The 26,086-nt window shown below is 44.8% G+C and overlaps 1 long non-coding RNA gene across 1 annotated transcript in view; it reads right to left on the bottom strand.

Annotated features, from left to right (window-relative positions):
• Positions 1-26,086, bottom strand: part of LOC127008444 (uncharacterized) — a 200,461-nt gene that overhangs the window by 104,587 nt on the left and 69,788 nt on the right. The window contains exon 2 of the long non-coding RNA XR_007761088.1: positions 3,684-3,741. This is a non-coding gene — a long non-coding RNA (uncharacterized LOC127008444). The remainder of the gene's footprint in view (positions 1-3,683; positions 3,742-26,086) is intronic.

Consider the following 26,086-nt stretch of genomic DNA (forward strand, 5'->3'; position numbering starts at 1 on the left):
GAAGGCAACATTGATTCTTGATTCCACTCTTTCATAATTGTCTTCTTAAGAGTGAAATATTTCTCACGCGAATCGAGCCGGACCCAACCGAACAACAGCGAACCGAACCGAACTGAATCACAGCGAACCGAACCGGGCACGCAAGAGGTAGATCCACAGAGAACCCAACGCGCCACCTTCCTGTACTGACTGTTTTTTTTCTTCTTAATTTTCTTCTTTATCAAGTTCGTCTGCATTTCCCAATACTAACTATTTATCCTTTTCTTGAATTTTCTTTATGGTACTTATTATCTTGTTTTCCCTTTTCCTGCTCTTTCTTTTCATCTTCTTTTCTAATTGTTTCTTCTTCTTTTTCTTCTTCTTCTTCTTCTTCTTCTTCTTCTTTTTCTTTTACTTCTTTTTCGTTTTCCGTAAACACCTTCAAGGATAATATTTTTCGCATTGATTTTCTTCTATGATGACTTCGAGGTTTCATGATGTTGTCTCTCTCTCTCTCTCTCTCTCTCTCTCTCTCTCTCTCTCTCTCTCTCTCTCTCTCTCTCTCTCTCTCCCCTTAAGGTAAGAATTGACTCCGTACTTTTTTTTTTCTCCTCGGCGTCTCGCAAATGCCCTCAGCTCCGTGACCGCCAAATTAGACCGGTACAGTTTCGATTACGCTTTCGTGCCTCGCCTTCTCGTCTCGTATTCAATAATGCCTCTCCCCCCTCCTTCTTCCTCCTCTTGCTCCTCCTCCTCCGCCGCAGCCTCCCCCTCCTCTCTATTCTTCCTCTCGTTCTCTTTCTAAATCGTCTTCATTCTCTTCCAGCCAGTTCTTTCTCTGTCTTCCTCTCCCTCCCTCTCTCCCTCTCTTTCATTCCCTTGTTACCCTTCCTCATGTCATGGCCTCTTTCCCTCCTTCTCTCCCTTCTTTCTCTCCTCCTGTCCGTCCTCTCCTCCCCTCGTCTTTCTCTTCTTCCTCCAACGACCGCACCCACTGATTAAACTCTGCCCATGCACTCTGATCATGCATTCCTCCTCCTCCTCCTTCTCCTCCTCCTCCTCCTCCTCCTTCTCCTCCTACTCCTCTTCCTCCTCCTTCCTGTATCTCGGCATCGTTCTCTCACATGTGCACGGGTATTGTACGCTACTGATGGTGTGTGTGTGTGTGTGTGTGTGTGTGTGTGTGTGTGTGTGTGTGTGTGTGTGTGTGTGTGTGTGTGTGTGTGTGTGTGTAGACAAGTGGATTGTGAACTAAATGAAGTCTTCTCCACTTGATGTCTCTTCATTTCCACGTTTCCATGTTTCCTCCTCCTTCTCCCCCTTTCTTTTATTTTTATCCTCCTTTTCTTCCGTATCCTCTTCCTTCAGTTCACTTTTCAATGCTTATACAACTTAGATTTTCCAACGTAACAAACATACTCTCTCTCTCTCTCTCTCTCTCTCTCTCTCTCTCTCTCTCTCTCTCTCTCTCTCTCTCTCTCTCTCTCTCTCTCTCTCTCTCTCTCTCTCTCTCTCTCTCTCTCTCTCTCCCTGGACAGCTATTAATCCCGCTCGCAACACGCCAGGTAAAGGAAGACCCCAATAACAGGTGAGGGCAAGGAGATTTCTGATATCGGAGGTAACGGAGGGTGGGAATTAATAGGCACGGGAAGAGGAAGAGGAGGAGGAGGAGGAGGAGGAGGAGGAGGAGGGAGAAAAAAAATATAAGGGGATGATTTCGGCATCTGTTCTAGGCGTGACAAGGGGACATTAAGGTATCAGCGTGCACAATGGATATCTCTCTCTCTCTCTCTCTCTCTCTCTCTCTCTCTCTCTCTCTCTCTCTCTCTCTCTCTCTCTCTCTCTCTCTCTCTCTCTCTCTCTCTCTCAGGCTTTGATTTTCTTCCTTCGCACGGTATGGCGGGAAGAAAATAGCTTTGTAATGACGAAGTGTCCCGAGGCACCTCTGTTTACTGCTGGGAAGAAGAGGAGGAGGAGGAGGAGGAGGAGGAGGAGGAGGAGGAAGAGGAGGAAGATTGCAAGATGAAAAAGAAAATAATAAGAAGAAAAATAACAAGACGTAGAAGTAGAACAAGAAAAAAAAAACAGGAAGAAATAGAAATAATAATAATAAATAAACCTTAATGATTGTGAAAGTGACAACACCATTGACACCATAACTTATCACGGAAAACAATAACCAAACCAAAAAAAGCAAAGCAAAGCACGCCAAAAAACAACAACCCATAATATAAATAAACGATAGAGATGTGACAGGATTTACAGCGTCGTACATCATGGGAGTCTCTCTTTCTTTTTCACCCTTCCTTCAACCTTTCAAACTTATGGACGAAGCCTTCCCCGAATTTGCAACAGAAATGACACACACTCGATCACACACTTCACAGTAACTCGTCCATTGTCCACAAACCACGCACTCACTCCGCACTCCCCCCACTCACAGAAAACAATCACTCATGTTGTTGAAACCACTCACCTTTTTCTTAAACAGGAGAAGAGCTAGAAGAGGAAGTGGGTTAATGGAGAAGGTATACATAAAGAAGAAGAGGAACGATAGTAGTGTACATTAGAATGCTGTACGTTCATTAATTTTTCCGATGTAGGATTTTTTTGTTCATCGGGCACCTAATTTATATATTCCCGGTGTGTTAGAGGAGTGTGTGTTTGATTTGCTTGTGTTTAGAGAGATCAGAAGTGTTATATAGATTGTTAGTTTTGTTCTCCCACCACCCTCATCCTTATAAACATCTCCTTCCTGAGCAGTTTTCTTTTTTCTGATACAAGTAACACAACAATCTTTTAAACTTGAATCCAGGGCACGGGAAACAATAAAAAATAGGGCAGTTATGATTCGAATTTCAATACTGTTATGTCACCTCCGTTATATCACTCTCCCTTCATAATTCAGTGTTGCCACCACCTTGTCGCCTCTCAGCCATACGTTAAGATCACATCACCTACTTAACATTCCTGCCATCCACCTTATTCACGGCTGTATTATCATCTCCATCATCATCAGCCACAGTCATTATCTCACCCTCACCGCCTATCTCACTGCTAATACTAATACTCTCCACCATAAAACATGTTGCATAATGTATATTCCATCATCATTACCACCACTGTCACTCACCACCACCACCACCACTACCACAACCACCATCACCTCCACCACCTTGTTCCCATCACCGCTAACATTACCACCACCTCCGTCACCTCTCACCACCACCAGCGCCACTCCATCACCGACCTCAACACCGTCACCTTGTTCCCATCACCACCGACATCACCGTAACCACCTCCATCACCACCTTAGATATAGACGTTGAGGGGGCAAAGCTCAGGGGAGGGGGGGACGGGATGCAAGGGGAGAATAGGAAGGGGGAGAGGGGGGGCAGCACGACCTAACAACGGCTTACCACCTCCCGACGTATCTTAGGTAATTACAGGTGTAGCGGCTACCTGGCTGGTATTTAGGCTAGTCCCCAGGTAACCTCCAAAGCCCCAGCGCCCTCCAACAACACCACTGCCACCTACCTTCCTTCCTACTTACATTACCTCCTCCTCCTCCTCCTCCTATTCCTCCTCATCCTCTTTCTTCCCCTTGCCAGCTCCCCTTCAACGCCACTCCCACCTACCCTACCTGCTTACATCATCTCCTCTTCCTCCTCCTCCTCCTCCTCCTTTTCTTCCTCAACACTCACCTGGTCTGGATGTCGGCGTCTTCTCACCTGTCTGCATTCAGGTAAGTTGTTGCGTCACCTGCAAGAGAGGAACATTCTGAACCATCCATATCATCTTCCTCCTCCTCCTTCTCTCCCTCCTCCAGCATCTTCCTCACACCCCTCACACCCCCCCTTTCCAATGTCCTCTTCCCTTCATCCCCTGCAGCAGAGGAAGCAAGGCTCGATAAGGCAGATGCTACAATAGTAATGACCTTTTTTTGCCATGCCCTTACAACAGGAGGCGAAGGATAAGGTGATGGCGGCGCCGTGTGGTCACTATAAGGAGCCAAGTAAGGAAGGGGAGCATATCCTAGGGCGCCATAGCATAGGGGCGTGTGGGCTTATCCTAGCGGCATCCTTCAGAGGTCCTTCAAAGGGGGTAAAAAGAGGGAGAGATAAGGAGACGAAGGATAAGAGAGGATAAGGTTAAGGGGAGATGTGATGGATATTGTGGTGTGTGGCGGTGGGGGTGGGGGGTTGGGAGATGTTGGTTTGGGTGTGTGTGTGGGGGGGGTGGAGGGGGTGGAAGGGCTTAGTCGGGGAGCGTGGGAAAAGAATGGGGGTTAAAAAAGAGGTGTCGGCGGGTCGTGGTGAGGAGTGAGATTAGGAGAGGAAGAAAAAGAAGAAAAAAAGGACATTACGAAATTCCTCCACTTGATCCCTTGTTGGTTTTGTGAAGATTTATATCGTGATCTCCCCTTCTCTCTCTCTCTCTCTCTCTCTCTCTCTCTCTCTCTCTCTCTCTCTCTCTCGTGTCACGCATCAATGAGTCAATCTTTCAATTATGACGGAAATATTTCTATAAAAAACATGATAACACGTGCCCTTTACGTGTTGCTTTTTTATATATTCCGTGTTTTTTTTATATATTTGATGTCCTGCTCTCTCTCTCTCTCTCTCTCTCTCTCTCTCTCTCTCTCTCTCTCTCTCTCTCTCTCTCTCTCTCTCTCTCACACACACACACACTCTCTCCATAAAGAAGAAAAAACACTAACCACCATATACGTGGCTTCTTATTCTTTTCTTTCCTTACCAATCAAAATCAATCTCTTCTTCTTTACTTTTCTATTTCTTTCTGCTCAAACTTCTGACTTTTCTTTCCTTATTGATCAAAAACAATCCCTTACTCTTTACTTTCTCTCTCTGCTGAAACCTTTTACCCATTCTTTTCCTTAGCAATCAAAATCAATCCCTTTCTCTTTGCTTTTCTCTCCCTCTCTGACCAAACTTCTTCCTCATATCTTTCTTTAGCAATCAAAATCAATCCTTTCTCTTTGCTTTTCTTTCCCTCTCCGACTATATTTCTTCCCCATTTCTTTTTTTAACAATCAAAATCAATCCCTTTCTCTTTACTTCACTTTCCCCCTCTGCCAAAACTTACCCATTTTTTTTCTTTAGCAATCAAAATCAATCCCTTTCTCTTTCCTTTACTTTCTCTCTCTGCCTAAACTCCTCACCCTTTTCTTTCCTTATCAATCAAAGTCAATCCCTTTCTCTTTACTTTTCTTTCTCCCCCTCCAAAAACGCCATTCTCTCCCATACTTCCTATACAAGCCGCACCCTTCTCTTTCCCGACATTTTCCAATAACCTCTCTTAAGTGATTCTCTTCCTCTATACTCCATACATATGACTTGCCTTTCCTTTTTTTTATCTTTTTTGCCTTCCCCTTCAAAGCGGCGGCCCTTCCTTCCTCCCTCTCTAATTCAGCAATAAACCTGCGTCCTCCCACTTACATAAATAACTCATCCTTCCCCACCTTTACCTGTGGCTCTTTTTATCCTCCCCTCCACCTCACCTTTGCTCCCACACAAAAGACCCGGCTCTGTCCTCTATTCTCTATCCTCCCCCTAAACGACCTTTTCCTCTGCCCTTTCCTATAATCCACCCACCCCGTCTATCCCTCCCTCCTTCCCTCTCATCACCCCTTCCATCCCCTCCCAGTCCCAGCCCCTTCCAGCCATCACCTTCTCCCTCCCCTACAACTAACCTCCTGACCCCTGCAATAACCAATTACCCAAAATTACTTTCTAATATACAACGCAATTTCAGTTGAGACTCAGAGATGATGATTATTTTTTTTTGTCCATCTCACGCCAAAAGTTATAACAGAACAGAGTCGTGTCCCAGACGAGCCAGACCGTCCCCCCTCCCCCCCTCCCCCTGCCCCTGCCATCACCACCATCATCACCACCACCATCACCCCTTCCCCTATCGCCGACACCATCACTACTACCACAGCATACCGCGATCACTACCATCACCTCCACCACCACTACGTTTACTACACACTGTCACCTCCACTATCACCACCATCACCACCACCACCACCACCGTCATTGCCATCACCACCACCATGACCACTGCTCGGTTCGCCACCCACACTATATTTTTTTTTCATTTTCCTTTTTTTCTTTTTTCTTTTTCCTTTTCTAGTTCTTTTTTTTTCGTGTGTATCTGTGTGTATTTCCTTTTTCCATTGCTGACGTTCTTTCGAGGTCGGGAAGCGTGACCTTTGCACCTCGACCTTGAAATCGTTATTGAAACCTCCTCCTCCTCCTCCTCCTCCTCCTCCCAGTCTGGTGGTTCTGATGTCACGCTGAAATCCAGACTCCTGATTACACTTTGGTTTTGCTTCATTTTCATTAATTATTTTTCACTTTATAGTTTTATTTTTGTGACTTTTTTTCCCTCCTCTCCTGGACTGGGACGGGGATTGCTTCTTAATTGATTTTTTTCCTGTCCTCAAAGTTTTGGGTGGATGAGTCTTGAAAGCGCCAGAAGCAGCAATTATCTCTATACCATTTAACGCTACTGAGACTTGGAGTGGATTTTTGTATTATTTATATTTCAATTTGCTGGCTCCCCCATAATCCAGTCTTCATATAATGCCCACTATTTCCTCTCTCACTACCCAATACATTACTTCCATACTTCAACCAACTTCATGAGCAACCTTTTTCCTTCGGTACATAGCAAGGATGGAAGGGAAGGGGGACGGGGGCTGCAGGGAAGAATGCATAACAATCGAAAAGATGAGATAGGGGAAAATGAAGTAGAGGAGCAGCAGGATAAGTAGGAAAGAAGGTAGTGTAAGCAGGGAGGATGAGATAGTAAAAAAAAAAAACGAAACAGAGTAGAGGAGTAACAGTAGTAATAGAAGCATGTCTAATAATACCCAAAACAAAACAAAACAAAAAAAAAAAAAAAGAGCTGCCCTAGTCCCCATACAGTTTCCAGGTAGTGTCCACCATCAGCTCTCCCATTACAAATTACATCACTTCCATGTCCCACCATACCGCACGTCTCACAAACCCGAAACAAAAGAAGCGACCATACTCCCCCATACAATCGTCCCAGAGTTCCCACCATCCCTCCCATTACCCTTTACATTACTCCCACATCTCACCATTCTGCATGCCTCGTAATACTAAAATAGAGAAAAGAACTTCAATAATCCCCATACAGTCCACCCATATATCCCCAGTTACCCCAAAAAAGCTCCATTATGACTCACCATTCTCTCTAATCTTCTAAGCGCAAAAAACAAAAAACAGCGAGGAGAGAAAAAAAAAAGAGGAAAAAAGGAGACCCACACAAAGGAAATTCTTCGCAACAGTCACCCATCAACCACGACACTGTCACCGTGGAAGAAGAAGAAAAAACTCAAGGAAAGAGAAAATGGAGGTAAGGGAGAGAAAAAAAAAATAATCTGATCTATGAGGTACAGACGCGGGCTATAATCACGCGCAGAATTTACACCTTCACATGTCCCGCCCGAGGAGGAGGTGCGCCGATCTACGAGGTTTTAAAGGGTAATAATGGCACTGTACAGGAAGGCAGGTAAGGTACGGCGTGCACTTCATCATACGGCGACGCTCCCCTCACCTCACCTCACCTCCTTCACCTGGTCATACCTTTACTGCAACTATACAGGAAGGGAGAGGGTGACTAGGGCTCCTGGAAAGGAAGGTATTACAACAGGAAGGATGACATAGGGCAGAACGAAGCAGATTCGAGTTGAACATAGGAAGGGAAGAGGGGAGGAAGGGAGGGGAACGGGGGTGCAGGAAAAAGATTAAGGTCTTACAACAGGATAGGAGATAAAGAGAAGCAGATTTGAAGATTAAAAGTAGTAGTAGAAGTAGTTATAGTAGCCATTGTTACGAGGCATTGGTAGTAAATTAAGGTAGAGGAATACAAAATGGAGATGAGGGTAACGTGCACTATACAGCGTGGAGGCAAAAATACTTCAACTAACTTCATGAACAAAATTTTTCCTTTAGTACATAGCGAGGATGGAAGGGAAGGGGGACGGCGGCTGCAGGAAAGAAGGAATTACAACCGAAAAGATGAGACAGGGGAAAACGGAGTAGAGGAGCAGCAAGATAAGTATAGGAAAGAAGAAAAGAGAAAGAGGTGGAAAGGAAAATGCAGAGGAAAAGATTGAGAAAGTGGAGAGAGAATGAGGAAAGGAAGGAAGGAAGAAAGAAAGAAAGAAAGAAAGAAAGAAAGGAAGGAAGGAAGGAAGGGAGGAAGAGAATAGATGATGATAATAAATGTGAGACAGAAAGAGAGAATGAATAAAGGGAGGATGAGATAGGGAAAAATAAAACGATACAAAGTAGAGAAGTAACAGTAGTAGTAGAAGTAGTAGCAGGGAGAGGTGGTGGGATACAGGTAGAGGAGAACAAAATGGAGATAAGGGTGACATTATACTACAGCGGGGCGGCAAAAACATTTCAACCAACTTCAAGAGGGAACAAAATCAAGAGAGGCGGCGCATAAGGACCCACTTCGCGGAGACAGGGAGGCGGGAAGCAGGGTACAAGGAAGGACTGAGGGGCGTGACACGGGCGAAAATATGGAAACACGAAGAGGCGTTTCCACTTTAGACTATACAAATAAACCCTCAAAGTCTATACCAGCGATGATTTTGCCCCAATTTACATCACCAATCGGGGTAAAGTAAACCAGATCACGTGCGCCCTCTTAACCAATCACGGAGGGAAAGGAAAATATATATGCAGACACCGGCGCCATTTTTCCAGTCCCTATACCGACAACAGCCCACACACAAGGGGCGGCATGAGCAAAAACAAAAGGGGAAAAAAAGGAGGGTGAAGGGGGAGCAACACTTTCCGTCCAAACAAACATGGTGACGGAGGGAACAATATTAAAGGGAGGCACAACGCATTTACATGAAGACTGATAACATATGCAAACCACATCAAAACAAACAGGTCGCCCTCTTGTGTTGGCGGTGGGCGAGACGATGGGGGGGGGGGGGGGAGTTGAGGACAAATTGGGGAGGAGGAAGGAGGGGGGGGGGAGGGGACAATCACACTCATACACTCGCCCACTCGTTCTCTTCCCCCTTCCTTTCCTCCCATGCCAAAAATGCCTACACCCACCCACTCACACCTTAAAACTATACCCACATCCACCTACCCTCCATATTCACCCCCACCCACTTACCCACCTCCACACCGACTCCCACCTCACCTACACCCATCAACTGCCATCTACCACTTCCATATACCCACCCATTCTTCTGTTCTCCAACACCCCACCCAGCATCGTTGTCTACCCTCATCAACACTCACCCCACCTCCACTACCCACCCATTCCCCACCCACATTCCATCCACTTACACCCCTCCTTGTTTCTCTTTTTTTCTCCCATCCATTCTCTCCTCCTCCACCAACTACTCCTATTCCACTTGCTCCCATCCATGACTATCTTCCACTTCCATATAACCATCCCACACTCCTCTCTTACCTTCCCCCACCACATCCCACATCTCCTTCTTCCCACCAACTTCCCACCCTTCCATAGCCACTCCCTCCCCACCTACTCTCTCTTTTTTTCCCCATCCATTCTCTCTCACCCTCCCCACCCACCCCGCCCACCGCCCGCCCTGAGACGCCACGCGGGTGAGGGCGGGAAGGAGATGATTACAGACAAGTTCTTCTTTATCGATGATTACGAGAGGAGGGCGGGGAGAAGGGCGGGCGTGGCGTGAGGGAGGAAAGGTGGGCGAGGGGAGGGGAGGGTGGGAGGTTGGGAAGGAGGAGGGTGGTGGAGCAAGAAGGGAGAGAAGGAAGGTGGACAGAGGGAGAGGCAGGGAGCGGTGGAAGGTGGGAAGGAGTAGAAGAGGAAGAAAGAGAAGAAAGGTGGACGGAAGGGAGAGGTAGGGAGTGGAGGAAGGCGTTGGGGAGTGAAAAAGAGAAGTAAGGAGGGAGAGAAATGAAGGAAGAAAGGAGACAAGGTGGACAGGAAGCAAAGAGGAAGAAAGGGAGGTAAAGGAAGACGCTAGGGAGGGAGGAAAGCAATGGAGGAAGAAGGGAGCTGGAAAAAGACAAAGAGGGAGAAAGAAGGAGGGAAGGAGTACAGGAGGAAGGGAGAGAAGGAAAGTGGATTTGAGGGAGAGAGACAGGGAGAGGACGAAGGATGAAGGGACGACCAGTAGAGGAAGGGAGAGAAGGAAAGTGGAAGGGAGGGCAGGGAGCGGAAAAAATAGGTGGGGAGTGAGGAGAGCAATGAATGAAGAAAGGAGAGAAGGTGGACAGGAAGGGAAGAGGAAGAAAGGGAGGTAATGGAAGAAGCAGTGGAGGGAGGAAAGCAAGGGAGGAAAAAGGGAGCTGGAAGAACAATGGAGGAGGAAGGTTAGGGAGAATGAAAGGCAGGGGAGGAAATAGGTGCTTGTGGAGGGAGGAAATTAGTGAATGGGAGATAAGTGGAAAACAAGGGAGGGGAGCAAGCAAAACGGAAGAAAGGAAGTGGGGAAGATGAAGAGGTAGACGGAGGAAAGGAAAACAGGGGCAAGAAAAACAAAAAAAGATAGAGATAGGAAAGGATATGTAGATGAAAGAAAGACAAGGATCAAGGAAAAGCAGCAGCAAGAGGTACGAGGCAATAGAACAAAAAACTAAAAGATGAAAAGAAAGAAAAAGATAGTGAGTGAAAATCGAAAGAGGAAAAGAAAGACAAAAAGGGGAGATAAAAAAAATGAGGAAAGAGAATTAAAGGTATAGGGAAGAAAACGTGCATGAAAGGGAAAAGGCTGATGATGATGATGATGATGATGATGATGAGGAGGAGGAGGAGGAGGAGGAGGAGAAGGAGGAGGCGGCCGGGGGAGTACCAAGGGGTGGGTGGAGGAAGACAGGAAGAGAGAGAGGAAAGGTAAGGAACGGAGTGATGGAAGGGCGGGCGAGACGGAGGGAGGAAAGTGATTGTGATTGGTCGTATTTTGATCACAAGAACGTGTAATCTTCACACATTACACTTACCGACGGAATGAACGAGCGGGAGATTTGCATCAAATCACTAAGCGGCGACCACCTCAGAAACCCCCGAAAAGCGGCGAAAAAGATGGACAAGACTGAAGAGAGAGAGAGAGAGAGAGAGAGAGAGAGAGAGAGAGAGAGAGAGAGAGAGAGAGAGAGAGAGAGAGAGAGAGAGAGAGAGAGAGAGAGAGAGAGAGAGAGAGAGAGAGAGAGCACTTATTATTACTCCATTTTCTCATATTCTCCTCAAAAACCCAAAACACCATACCAAAACACATCAAAAACCTCTTCTTTCAAACCCTCATCTCCCTCTCCCTCTCTCTCTCTCTCTCTCTCTCTCTCTCTCTCCCGCCAGGTGGATAAGGCAGACCATTACCACCTGAGATCAACACGGCAGCGTCTGATACACGTGGTCGCTCGAGTCATTAGCGGCGACCTGGGAAATAAGCAGGAAAGGGTTGGCGGCAGCGATGGGGATGTTGCGTGCTTCAGGAGGAGGTGGAGGAGGAGAAGGAGGAGGAGGAGGAGGAGAAGGAGGAGGAGGAAGGGGGGGCTATGGGGGAGGGGAGAGGAAAGCAACAACAGCGGTAAAAGAAAACACAAGGGAAGGAGAGATACAGGGACGCATGCAGCAGGAAGTATGGTGGGACTTATTAAAACATTCAGTGGTGTACGTGCTTGGTGGAGGAAGAGGAGGAGGAGGAGGAGGAGGAGGAGGAGGAGGAGGAAACGTAAAGGAGTGTTAGTGTCATGGTGTCCAAATGGCGTCGCTTCCTTCACCACCACCACCACCACCTGCAAGGATTAAACTTTCTTGACATGTAAATAACCCAAACGCGCGACACACTGCCAAGGACACACAAGACGCAACATAACCAACACACACACACACACACACACACACACACACACACACACACACACACACACAAAGAAAGAAAATAGATAGCTAGATAAGGAGATAAGAGATTTCCGAATGTTTAGACCAGACCAAACCCTGATAGATGTAAAAAAAGCCAAACACACAAGCACACACAGAGATTGGTAGACAAACACACAAACAAGAGGACATATACAGACAGATTAAGTAGCTAGACAGAGAAATAGAGAAATTTACACAGACGTTCAGACCAGACAGATCCAATATTCCAGACGGTGTGGTATCTATACACCTAAACCAAAATAGCGCCAGCCAGCCATGCACCACGACGCCACGACGCTGCATTTCTGCCTCAGGGAATATTAAGGAAGAGGAAGAGGCGGCCGAGTTGCTTTTTAAATTATTCAATCGTGCTGCACTGAACTAATGAAGGTCGTAGGTTATGCCAGTCTCCTAAAACAACGTTGGTGAAGAACAATTTGGTACCGTCTGAAGATATTTCCTTACACACCAAACACGGCGAAAGGAATACAGAAAAGAAAAACATATAAGATAAACTACAATGAAAAACACCTGATACAAACATACCAACGGGAGTAAGGACTGACCCAGCGGACCCCCTTCACCTGCTTCACCTGCCCCGCTCTCCAGGTACTCAGGGCTCGCCGGGTCACAGGTGAGAGTTCGCGGGAGAGCAGAGGGTCATGCGCTGGACTCAAGTATTCACTCGCAGCCAACGCACAGCCATGCACCCGCCGCCACACAGACACACACAGACAGGCACGCACGGAGACAACCCTTTCCGGCATCTGCAAGTGTAAAGAGGTCAAAACTCTCCACACACACACACACACACACACAGTCTCACACACACACACACACACACACACACACACACACACACACTTAGCATATTACTCCTTGAACCGTTTCCCACATTAACTATGACATTACTATTTTACTATTTGGGAAGGAAGCATCGCCATTTGGACAATGCAACACTAATAATAATAATAATAATAATAATAATAATAATAATAATAATAATAATAATAATAATAATAATAATAATAATAATAATAATAATAATAATAATAATAATAATAATAATAACAATACGCTCTAGAATATAAATAATCTTAAAACAACAACTGTAAGAGACAAAATGTATTCGATAAACTGACATGAAATGAAAATACAATACAGTTATGAAGGGAAGGCTCAAAGAAGGGAGAAAGGTAGGAAAAGGAGGAGGAAAAGGAGGAGTGGAAGGGGTAGGGAAAGCCAGCAGCAGAGGCACCGGCGGGGACGCAGCGGTGGCAGCAGAAGCAGCAATAACATGGGCCGGCTGTGTAGTGGCAGCAGTACATGTAATAGCAGCGGTGTGCCTCGCTATTCCTTGGTCAAAGGCGAAGGGCGATTACTACATTTTAAAACTTCATAATTCAGAGTTTACGACTTACCACCCCTGAAACGAACATGGGGAAGAAGGCGAGGAGGGAGGAAAAGAAAGAGGGAGAGAGGAGAATGGAGAGGTGGAAAGGGGAGGTAACATTTTAAGCACAAATGAAAATGAACTAAATAATACGCTATAGAAAGTGGCAAAAAAATAAACAACTGGAAAGGTGCAAAACATAATCGAGATAATAATATACAATGGAAAGACATCACATTGAAGTTTTGAGGTGAACGATTAAGGAAGGGAGAGAAGGGGGCAAGAGGAGAAGTGAAAAAGGGGGTAGGGAAGGGCCCATAGTTTACCTGTAGAGGAAGGGCTGTGCGCATACCTGAACTAAGTCATTACACTCCATCCAGGTACACGGGGCTGCGGGGTACCTGAGAATACCTGGGCTCAAGACGCCGCCATCCTCGCCTCCGTGTTTTTATTGCATTCCTTCTCTCCTTCCCTCATGCCACACTCCGGGACGCTCCGCTCGCCTTTCCTATACACGTGTTTTATATTTTTATGACACCGATTTGGGTTATGGATATTATTTTCCTCCTTTTTTTGTTGATTTTTTACGATATTTTTTTCTTTTCCTTTTAGTCTTTTTTCTCGTGCGGTTTCTCCTCCTCCTCCTCCTTTTCCTGTGTTACCTTTTCTTCCTTCTTCTCCTTCTCCTCCTCCTCTTCCTTTTCCTAGTAGTAAAATATGCTGTTCTTCTTCTCTTCCTCCTCCTTTCCTTCCTTTCTCTTCCTTCATCTTTTCCATTTCTTGCGCTATGCACCTTTTCTTCCTTCTTTTCCTTCTCCTCCTCTTCCTCCTCCTCCGCCTCCTCCTCACCTTAGCACACGATCTTCTCCTCTTCCTCACCTTAGCACACGCAATCCTCCTCCTCCTCCTCCTCCTCCCCCTCCTCTTCGTCCTTCTTTATCATCCTTTTCTTTCTTCTACTTTTAGTCTTCATACTTCTCATTTATCCCATCTTTGCTCTCTTCTCCTCTTCTTCCAACTCCTTCTTCATCACCTCCTCTTCGTAGGTCCACTCCTTCACACGACACTCCTTCCCTTTCTACCTCCCTTCCTTCTGTCTCTCCCTCTCTCTCTCTCCTTCCATGCTTTCCTCTTTCATCCGCTACACTCCCCCCGAGGCAGACACACCTCGCCCCGCCCTCCAGACCACCTACACACACACACACACACACACACACACACACACACACACGCACACGAGCCTCCCCCAACAAACAGGGTCCACACTCAAGGCTTCGTCACGTTCTCACAAACACTACTCAATCCTCTCCTAAGTCTTCGCGGATCCCCTTCACAGCGAGGCCTCCAAACACAAACACACGCACACACACACCGAGGAAAAAAGGCGAACCGTATGAACCTTAATTGAATTTGTGTTGCGATGCGATGAGAAAATAATGGTGAGAGAAAAGAGAGGAAAAAAATAGTGGAGGATGAGGTTTGGGCTTCATTTTTTTTTTCTTATTTGAGTGTGTGTGTGTGTGTGTGTGTGTGTGTGTGTGTGTGTGTGTGTGTGTGTGTGTGTGTGTGTGTGTAGGCAAGCACTTACTTCTTCATTGTTTACATAAAGTTATAAATTTACTTGAGTTTCTTGTTTTCATCACATAAACTTTTTTGCTGTTTAAATATTTATTTACCTAAGTACCGGAAAACTTGTTCTGTCCATTTCAATCGAACTTTATTCAATGTAAGCACTTTTATTTTGCAATGTTTAAAACGTCTTTCAAGATTTCTTCCACTCCCCCGCGACCCTTCGGCTTCTGTCTAATATTTCAAGAGCCACACGTGATTCTGATATTTAAATGCTGACTTCCTCTCTCTGAAATTCTTGCTATCTGCCACTTGTGTTTTTGTATCTAACAATAAACAACATAAAAATATCTGCGGCCCGTGCGGTCATACCCACTTTTATTTTACCTTCTTACGTTTTGCATCCTAATCGCTCTTATCTTCCTGCCGCTCCTCCATCTGCCGTTCCTTCCTCTTCCTATCAATTACCGAAAAAGGTCTACGGCGTTTGTGTGTCTTCCCCATTTTTTCCACTTTTATGTTTTCCTTCCTAACTTTTCTCGACCTCCTGCCACTCCGCGTCCACCCGCCCCTCCTCCGTCCCCGCCACCGTTGCATCACCATCAGTCACCGGGAGTTAGCGGGTCGCCTTAGCTGTGACGCGGAGGGCAACCAAAGCCTCGAGTTGTATATAGTGACCACATTCCCTTCCCTGATCACTCCTCGCTCATACGGGGCACGAGAACGGCTGAGACTGACGATGACGAAGAGTTCTGGAGGAGGAGGAGGAGCAGAAGGAGGAGGAGGAGGAGGAGGAGGAGGAGAGGTCGGCTGACTGACAGAAGGTTACGAAGTGTCAACATAAGACTTGATGCCCAGGATGCTCAAGACGTATAAGGAAGCCGGTGTTCGTTTCGTGTTTGTCTCTCTTACTCCGGGAGCTGTTTTATTTCTCTCTCTCTCTCTCTCTCTCTCTCTCTCTCTCTCTCTCTCTCTCTCTCTCTCTCTCTCTCTCTTGTATAGTGTGTGTGTGTGTGTGTGTGTGTGTGTGTGTGTGTGTCAGGTCGGTATTGACACCTGTTTGATCTGTTTGCTCCTTTAACTTTTTTTTCTACTAGTCATCCTTCACCTGCTGTTCCTACCATCATTCAAGGTCAGGTAAAGTTCGTTATAGCCATGACACTATAAAAAAGGAATTACTGTCGGAAACAATAGGAAAGGATAACACTAACATGAGCTTTCACTTGACCGTCTTCTTTGCCATCTATAAAATAAACTAATATTGCAGCAATCATCTGTTTCAACGTACAATGACTTACTCACACAGGCAGGAATGTGGACATGTAGAAAAATCTAAAGCATAAAACGATGAAAAAGCATCAGTTATGCAGAAAAGAATATATAGCCAAAGTGCAATTACTTAAAAAAAATCACTAGGAAAAAACACGAAGAAAAAACAACAACAACAAAAAAAAAAACAAGACAAAACATAAATCACAAACGTGCCCACCCATCAAACAATTAAAGCACCCAGCCATTATTAATTGCATCACGACACAAAACACCCAACAAAAAAAAAAAAAGCCAAAAAACAAAACAAAAAACAAAACAAAACAAAAAAGAAACTCATTAATCACGTGAACTAAACCGAAGCATTTTCATTTCATCTTATTTCGCCGGCCTTAATCTCGCGTCACAGAACACCATCTATCATTACTCACGTCTCATTAGAATCTCGTTAATCTCCCATTCCTCGCGTTCCCAATTATCATCTCCCTCATTACTCACCATTCGTAACCCCCCTTATCATTTTTTTTCTAGGGAAGGAAGAGGAGGAGGGGAGAGGAGCGATGGAGGAGGAGGAGGAGAGGAGGAGGTTTAAGGAGACGTAATAATGTACTTGAGAGGAGAAACACAACACCCTCCACCTTCATTAGCTGTACAAAGTCAACGGGTCATCCATCACTAGTGTTTCAACTGCGTGTGGGTGACTGGTGGTGGTGGTGGGGGGGGGGGGGGAGTGGATGGATGGGGGCGTGATGGTGGGGTGGATGGAGGGTAATGGCAGGGCTGTGGTGGTGATTGAAAAAGTGGGGGGGGAAGGGGGAACGTGTGTGGGGGAGGGGGCAACTGTGTGTGTTTGGGGGGTGGGGTGGGGGGGGGGGCTGTTCTCCGTCTCTTCCTTCTCTTCTGTTTCCCACTTTCTCTCATTCCTCCTCACCTTCTTTCCGTTTTATTCCCGCTTGTTATTCATTTTTCCCTTTTTTTCCTATATCATCCTTTTTGTTTCCTCCTTATCTTTCCCTTTTCTAACTCTTCCCCTTCTCCTTTTGTCCCTTTCTTCCCTTTTTTTCCCTTTTTTTCTCATTCCCGTTCTTCATTTTGCCCACTTTTTTTCCCCTTCCCTGTGTCCAATTTTCACCCTTTTCCAGTCACTTTCCACCTTCATTCTTTCTCTACAACCCTCTTTATTCCCCCCCCCCCCCTCCCTCTTCTGCCCTTCTGTTATCTTCAAGTCCGCAAGAGAAGAAGGCAACCCCGTCCTTGTTTTTAGGTGGCAAAGAAAAGTCCAAAAAAAATCTATCACGCCTGCAACAAATTTTCCGTCGTGCGTGTGAGGTGGGAGGTAAGGAAGGGCGTTAGTCTCCCTAAATTACACTAACTTACAGCCTCTCGCGACTTCCCTTCCTCGTGTCACAGTCCATCTCCGTTTATCTCTTGCTTTCGCCTTCTTCTCCTTGCCCCCAAAACCTCAACATTTCCCCTTTCAAGTCTTCCTCTTCCTATATACGTGTTCTGTTCTTGTCTCGGTTCGTTATTTTCTTTTCTTCTTTCTTCTTTCTTTTCGTTTTATTTATGTTTTGATCACCTCGGTTTTTTTTTAGTATCACATTCATTACTTAGTTTCATTTTTCTTTTTGCTTTAGTCTTTTCACCGTCTACTTAAACTCTGCTTCTTACACTTTTTTTCTGATTTCTGCTGTCTCACTTCCGCCATCGTTAAACTTCTTACAATCCTTCTTTTATAATCTAAACAAATCCGACTTCCTCATCGTTTTCTTTTTAGACTCTTCATATCCAATCCTGAATATCCTTCTTATCGGAGCATCTAAACTTCTCTCGTCTCACAACTGCGTATTTCTTGACCTTTCTCTCTGCCTTGCCTCTTCCTACAAGTATCTATTTCCCCACTTCTGGTCCTTGCATGAAGAAGTAAGAGGAAATGCGTGATGGAAGTAGGGAAGGAGGACAATGTTTTTATATCTGCTTATTAGTCAAAAAGCAGATCCTTACATGTGCATGAAAGAGAAGGAAAGAAAAAAAAAGAAAAAAAAGAGAGGGCAGAGTTTTCCCATCTGCTTACTATTCAAGAGTCTCCACCTGCAAGCACGTCTTTTCCTCCTTCAGGTTTATGTAAGAAGAAGGAAAGAGGAAAAGAGGGAAGAAGGAGGTCAGAGTTTCCTCCATATGCTTACTATTCAAACGTCTCTTACTGCAAGTATCTTTTCCCTCCTAGTTTGTGCATAAAGGAAAAGAAGAAAAGAGGGAAGAAAGGTGGAAATTAAGGCAGTGTTTCCCCGCTTTACATATTATTCAAAAGCCTTCCTTTGTATGGTTTGTGCATGAAGAAAAAAGAAGAAAGGAAAAGAGGGGAAAAAGAGGGAAGGGAGCACAGTGTTTTCCCATATACTTATTTAAACGCCTCTCCGTGGAGGAGTGTTTTCGCATATACTTATTCAAACGCATCTACCAAGCCTTTTCTATTCCTCTTTCTGGTTTGTACATGAAGAAGAAGAGAGGAAAAGAGGGGAAGAAAGAGGGCAGGAGAGCATTGTTTCCCTTCCCTGCAAGTATTTTTTCTCCTTCTGGTTTGTGCACGAAGAAAAAAGAGAAAAGGAGGAGGGGGGGGAGAGAGGGAGGAGCGAGAGCAGTGTTTCCCTCCCCTGCTTAATATTCAACGGCCTCTCGGTCTCCTTAGCCTGGTTAGGTATATTAATGCCCTGTAATATGCGCCGTGGAAAAGACAAATGAGAGACGAATATGAAAACGATCAGAAAAAAAGAAAATAAGTTCAACGTAATTCCTGTTATCGAAAGCTTTTGGCATTAAGTTTAGACCTTCATACTGCTTTCCGTTAAGAATAAAACCTTACATAGAGAGAATAAAAGAGCAAACACTGTATTAGATGAAAAAAAAATCAGGAGAGAGAGAGAGAGAGAGAGAGAGAGAGAGAGAGAGAGAGAGAGAGAGAGAGAGAGAGAGAGAGAGAGAGAGAGAGAGAGAGAGAGAGAGAGAGAGAGAGAGAGAGAGAGAGAGAGAGAGAGAGAGAGAGAGAGAGGGGAAAAAAAAAACACTAACGAAACTCCTCGTAAGCAATAAATTCCTTCAAAGAGAAAGAGGAGGTGGAGGAGGAGGAGGAGGAGGAGGAGGAGGAGGACTATGATGAAGAGCAAGAGGAGTACGAGGGGAAGCAGCATGAACAGGAGGAAAAGGAGGAGGAGGAGGAGGAGGAGGAGGAGGAGGAGGAGGAGGAGGAGGAGGAATACGTACGCAGCGAGAAGAGGAAAAAGAACAACAGGGAGGAGGAGGGAGAGAAAGAAGAGAAGAAGGAGAGAACGAGGAAGGAGGAAGAAGAAGAAAACCGTTGAAGGGGGCCAGAGAAGAAGAGAATAAGGAAAGATGGAGGAAGGAAAAGAAAAACGTTAGAGGAAGGGAGAGAAGAAGAGAAGAAGGAAAGACAGATGGAAGAGAAAGAAAAAAAAATGTTGGAGGAGGGGGAGATAAGAAGAGAAGAGAAAAGATAAGGAGGAGAAAGAAGAAAAGGTTGAAAAGAGGGAGAGAAGAAGAGAAGAAGGAAAGACGGATGAAGGAGGAAGAAGAAAAAAAAAGTTGAAGGAGGGGGAGAGAGAGGAAGAGAAGAAAGAAGAAGAAGAAGAAGAAGAAGAAGAAGAAGAAGAAGAAGAAGAAGAAGAAGAAGAAGAAGAGGAGGAGGAGGAGGAAGAGCCACACGCAGGCAGGAGTAACCTAAGCAGGGGAGGCCCATCACACAACCTTATTGCTTATTAGTCATGAACTATTGAAATCCATTATGATAATCCGCCGCCTAAATCGCCCGCACTAATGACGGAGCGGCGCGCCTCGTCTTGAAGTAAACACAGGGTACTTAAAGACCTAACCACGGGGGAGAGGGGGGGGGGAATGTAGAGGGGGAGGGGGAGCTAGTGGAGGAAAAAGAAGAGAAGGAGGAGCACAAGAAGGGAGAGAGGGAGGAGGAGAAATATAAGAAGTCAGAGAAGGAGGGGGAGAGGAAGAGAATAAGAAGAGGAGATGGAGGAGGAGAGGAATTGAATAAGGAGTCAGAGGAGGAGCAGGAGAGGAAGAGAACAAGAAGTGAGAGAAGAAGGAGGAGGAGAAGGAGGAGGAGGAGGAGAAGGAGGAGAAGGATAAAGGATTGGCGAGAAGAAAGAGCAAAGAGAGAAAGAGGAAAAATAGGAGAGAAGAATAAGAAAAAGAGCAATGAAAGCAAAAGGAAGAATAGGAGAGGAAAATAAGAAAGAGTCAAAATAGAGGAAGAGGAAGAAGGAAGAAGGATATAAGGATAACGAAAGGAGAGGATTAAGAGAAGAAGAGAAAGGAGATGAATGAGAAGGGAGAAGAGGAGGAGAATGAAGAAAATACCAAAGGAGAGAAGGAGAAGGAAATGAGAATAAGTAACAAAAGAAAGAGGAGGAATAGAAGAATAACGAAGGACAGGAGGAGGAGGAAATGAGAATAACAAAAGAAAGAGGAAGAATAGAAGAATAACGAAGGAGAGGAGGAGGAGGAAATGAGGCGAATAAGTAACAAAGGGAGGAAAAGGAACAAGGAGGAGAAAGTGGAGGAGTAGGAGGTAATGGAGGTAAGGGAGGGAAGAAGGCAATCTACGTACTCTCGGGATCACCTCACCTGCACACCTGATCAGTAATTAACACCTGGAGTCTTACCTGGTGTCTTTCCTTTCCTTCTAATCCCTCCTTTCCCCCTTTCTTTCTGTTCTTTTCTCTTCTTTCTGTCCCTCTTTTCCTCCCTACCCATCCCATCTTTCATTCTATTATTTATGTCCTTTGCCACTCTCTCGTTTCCTCTTTTCTACCTTGTCCATCTCTCCTTTCCTTTCTTTCTTCCTGTCTTTTCCCATCTCTCCGGTCCTTCCTCTTTTTCTTGTCCCTGTTTTCTTCCTTTCCATTCTTCTCTTCATTCCTCCCTGTGCTGTCTTCTTTTTCCTTTCAATCCTTTTTCTCGTTCTGTTCCTCTTTTCTCTCCCTTCCCATTCCTCTTTCTTCCTGTCACTTCCCATCTTTCCTTCTATTTCCCGTCCTTCTTTTCCCCCCTTCCCCTTCTGTCCCTTCCTCCTCCTCTGTCTTTCTGTCATTTCCCATACCTCCATTCTTCCTCTCTCGCATCTCTTTTCCTCCCTCTTCCTCTCCTCCTTTTCTTCCACTCAACCCTCCTTCGTTGTAGAGCTGTAAATAGCGGCAATGTCCTTTGCTATCTACAACATATTTATTTCGCTTTCTATACTTTATTTATTATGTTTTTATGTGGCTCTATTTTGCACTTCCATTTAATCTGGCTTGAGGTTGAGTTCTATTTAAGGAGGAGAGGAAAGAAAGGAAGGAAGGATGGAAGGAAGGAAGGAAGGAGAGAAGGAAGGAAGAACAGAGCAAAGGAAAGAAGGAAGGAAAAAGAGAGCGCAAAGGAAAGAAGGAAGACGGAAGAGCAAAGAAAGGAATGAATGAATGAAGGAAAAAGCGAAAGAGCAAAAGGAGGAAGGAAAGAAAAAGAGAAAGCAAAGGAAGGAGGAAGAGGAAGAGAGTAGGAGAGAGAGGGGAGGGTCAAAAGGGTTCAGAGGGTGTGGACCAGATCTCGAAGCAGAGTTACGAGGCACGCAAGGCGGTGTTCGATCTCCTATACGCGTCGGTAATGGTTTCCAACACCATAATGCTTCGAAACATCTTAATACTTATACCCGGGAGGAACATTACTTAGAACGGAGAGGAAAATGAGCTCCCTCCTCTACTTCCTACTCCTCCTACTCCTTCTGATGCTCCTCCTCCTCCTCCTTTTTTCATCTTATGCCTTTTCTTCTTTTCTATATTATCTGTCTTTCTATTCCTTTTACTCCTGGTTCTTCTTCACTTCCTTCTTCATCTCACACTTCCCTTTACTCTCCTTTATATCCTTCTTACTCCTCCTATTCCTTCTGATGCTCCTCCTCCTCCTCCTTTTTCATCTTATATGTCTTTTCTTCTTTTCTATATTATCTGTCTTTTTATTCCTTTTACTCCTGGTTCTTCTTCACTTCCTTCTTCATCTCACACTTCCCTTTACTCTCCTTTATATCCTTCCTACTCCTTCTGTTGTTGCTTTCCTATTCCCCCTTTTTCATCTACTTCTCTTTCTGCTGTCCTTTCTTCTCTTTCTGTTTATTCTTCCTGCTCTTCTCTCTGCTGCTTTTTTTTCCCTCCTATCTATACATTCTCTTTTCAACTCTACTTTCTTCTCTTTTATTCTTCCTATTCCTCCTACTCTTCCTCTTGATGATGTTCCACCTCCTCTTTTTATCTTAAGCATTTTTTTTACTCTCTTTTCTTGACATTTTTCTTCCTATTCCTCCTGCTGTTCTTCCTCCTCCCTATTCATTGTATCCTTTCCTTTTTTCAGCTCCCATCTTCTTACTCCTAATTTTTCCTCTTCCCTTTTCATTCTATCCTTCCTTTTTTGCCCTTTTTTCCTGTCATTTTATTAATCCTACTCTTCCTCCGCTGTTTATCCTTTCCTCTCTTTATCTTGCTTTACTTTTCCTCCACTTTTACTTCTGCTTCTCTTTCTTTTCCTTCTTCAATCAACTCTGCTCTTTTAACACTCTTCCTTCCTTTTCTTCCATATTTAAACCTCCTTTTCCTTCCCTTGCCTCCTTCCTTCTCTCCTCTAGAATCTCTGGTCTTCCTTCTTCAACATATATATACTCTATCCATTTGCTATCTCCCATCTCTTCCTTCTTCAACAATTAATCCCGACCCTTTTTTTTTTCTTTCTCTTGTTTTTGTTCTTGTTCCTCCTCCTCCTCCTCCTCCTCCACCACCAACGCCTCCTTCCATTCTCCTTTGTTCTCTTTCGTTTCCCGAGGCATTATCTTCTACTTACCATGTTCTGTTATACTGCCCTCCTCCTCCTCCTCCTCCTCCTCTTCCTCCTCCTCCTCCTCCTCCTCCTCCTCATTGTCCACGGTGAAGCCAACGTCTTATATGAGGTTCCCGTTATTATCACTGAGATACAACATTAACTCGAGGATGATGCTATCTCTTGGTCTGGGTCTAGGGAGTGTTTAGTGGTGGTGGTGGTGGTGGTGGTGGTGACTGGAGACATAGGGGGGTGGAGTGGCAGCATAAATGAGATGGTGGTGTTATATGGTGGGGGATCTTTTGGTGGTGATGAACTGGAGGGGTGGTGGTGGTGGTGGTGGTGGTGATGTGAGAAGGAGCTGTAGTATATGGTGTAGAAATAGTATTAACCTAACCTTTGTACCACACACACACACACACACACACACACACACACACACACACTACCATATACAACACACACACGTACACAAATCACAATAATAAGCCCCCGCGTCTTATCCGAATCCACATCAAATTATTCTCTTCACTAAACATATCATTACGTCCTTATACAGAATAAAAGAACACAGGTAAGGTAATGAAATCTAACAAAAAAAAAAAAATGAAAATAGCAACCGGGCGGAGGGAAGGAGGGGGGGGGGGTTACACACTTCACCACTTAACATATAATTTGCCTATCTAATAATCTAAATTTAATGAACCCTGAACGCATTAAATTCCTTTCATTAGGCGGGCAGGTAAGGGCGGCCAGGTAGAGAGCCCCACACACGCCTCCATTAAGGGCCTATGGGTTAAGAGGAAGAAGAAAAAAGAAATCAATTAAAAATATTTACTACCTAATTGCACCTTTCTCGCAGGTAGGTATAAATTTTCCGACCCTCTTCACTCTTCATTGTGTTGCCGTATAATAAACTTGTCCTCGGTCTTCATCTCCGTCTCCGGTCTGTTTATGCGCCTTGTATCATTCTTTGTGTTCCAATAAGAGAGTTGCGGCCACACTGGACTTGTTTATGTCTACCTGTACCATCTTCTGTTAATCAATTTGTGGGTGTTTGCCATAGCGTGCAGGTAGAGAATGAGGAGGCGAAAGAAGACGAAAGGGAGAGGGGGGGAGGAGAAAGAGGAAGGAGCTGGAAGGAGGGAGGGGGAGGAGGAGGTAAAGAAGATACAGAGCAAAAATGTGTAGTACAAGATAGGAAACGGAAAAATGGTTAGTTAGAAGGTAAGAGTCAATAAATTCTAAAAGAGCGGAAGAAGAGAAGAGGAGGAGGAGGAGGAGGAGGAGGAGGAGATGGAGAAGCGGAAGGAGTAGGAAAAGGTGGAAGAAGTAAAGAAGGTATAGATGGGTAGAAATGTAGTGGTACAAGGAAGAGGAAAAACTGAGTTGGGAAGGAAGAGCCGGTGGAAAAAATATAAGAAAAGAAGGAAAAGGAGGAAGAGGAAGAGGAGAGAGGAAGAGGATAAAAAGTGGGAGGAGGAATAAAACGTTGCTCTTTATTGCCAATTCCTCTTCGTTCTTACGCTCATTTGATGTTTTTTATGCTCCTTCAACTATTTTATCCTCTTAATGGCATAAACTTTTCGGCATTTTTCTAACAGCTTTATATCTCTCTCTCTCTCTCTCTCTCTGTTGCATTCTTGTTTAGTTACGTAACAGAGTAATGGCTATTTGCATCATCATCATCATCATCATCATCATTACCATTTGAATTTCAAGTACAGCAATATATGAAAAACATAAAACATACCGAAACAAATATAACTTCCCGAGAAAAAAAAAATGAAGAAAATTAAAAACAAGTGATGTAGGAGTCTCTAAGAACTGCTAATTACTCACATTTTCCCTTCACTTTACCTTTTCGGGTCACGAGAAGAAGTAGTAAGAAAAGGAAGAGGAGGAGGTGGAAATGGATGAAGAGTATATGGAGAGGACGAATATGAGAATGAGGAATAGGAGGAGGAGAAAGAGCAAAAATAGAAAGAGAAAAACAAAGAATAAGAGGAAGGAGGAGAACGAAGAAAAGTAAAAGAAGAGGATGAGAAGGAGAGAGCTGAAGAAGATAATAGAGAGGACGAGTATGAGGATGAGGAATTGAAGGAGGAAGAGGAAGAGAAAAAAATAGAAGTAAAAGTGGAGGAGGAAGAAGAATAAACGAAAAAGGAAACATAAGAGAAGGAGGAAAAGCAAAAAGAATAAGGGGAGGAAGAGGAGGAAGAGAATGTGGGGGCTGTTTGTGGTGTCATGTAATTCCGTTTTCCTTCACCTCCCCTTCATCAGTGTCCGTCCAGCGAGTTTAGGGTAAAAGAAAATGGAAAACTGATACGGTGCTACGTCTGTACAGGTGAGGCTTGTTGCACCTGAAGGAGGAAAAGTAATGTCGAAGAGGACGAGGAGGTGGAGTTGGAGGTTGAGGGAGGGATGGAGGCTGGTAAGTTTGTGAGGGCAAGGAAGGGCAGGGAAGGGTAGGGAGGTGAAGGGAGGCTGAGAAATGGCAGAACAAAAGAAAGGAAAGGAAAGGAAAGGAAGGGAAGGGAAGGAAAGGGAAGGGAAGGGAAGAGAAGTGGAGGCTGAGAAAAAGGGAGAGGAAAGGAAAGAAAGGGAATGGAAGAGGATATATTTTAGGGCATGGAAAAGAGAAAGATGGACAGGAAATGGAAGGGAAGGAGAGGAAATGGAATGGAAAGATAGAGGAGAGAAGCGAAGAGAAAACAAAAGAGGAGAGCGGCAAAACGAAATAACTCAGCGTGAAGTCATAATGAAGCAAGGCAAGAGAGAGAGAACAAAAAAAAAGAAGGAAGAGACAAAGGGAGAGAGTGGGGAGAAAAAAAGTAATGAATAAAGAAGATGAGAGGAGAAAGGAAAGAATGAGGTAAAGTGGGAGGGAATGCAATGCGGGAGGGAAGGAAGAAGGAGGAAAGGAAGAGAGGGAGGAGAGGGCGTGTCAAGGTTCGTTTCGGGTCGTGGTTGGAGAGAGGGAAAGAAGCGAGACACGAGATGACGGAGTGCTGAGGGAAGGAAAAAGAAACAAGGAAAAAAAAATACACGCGGCTGCTGAGAAAG

Source organism: Eriocheir sinensis, chromosome 37 (assembly GCF_024679095.1).
Source record: "Eriocheir sinensis breed Jianghai 21 chromosome 37, ASM2467909v1, whole genome shotgun sequence".
Taxonomy (NCBI): domain Eukaryota; kingdom Metazoa; phylum Arthropoda; class Malacostraca; order Decapoda; family Varunidae; genus Eriocheir; species Eriocheir sinensis.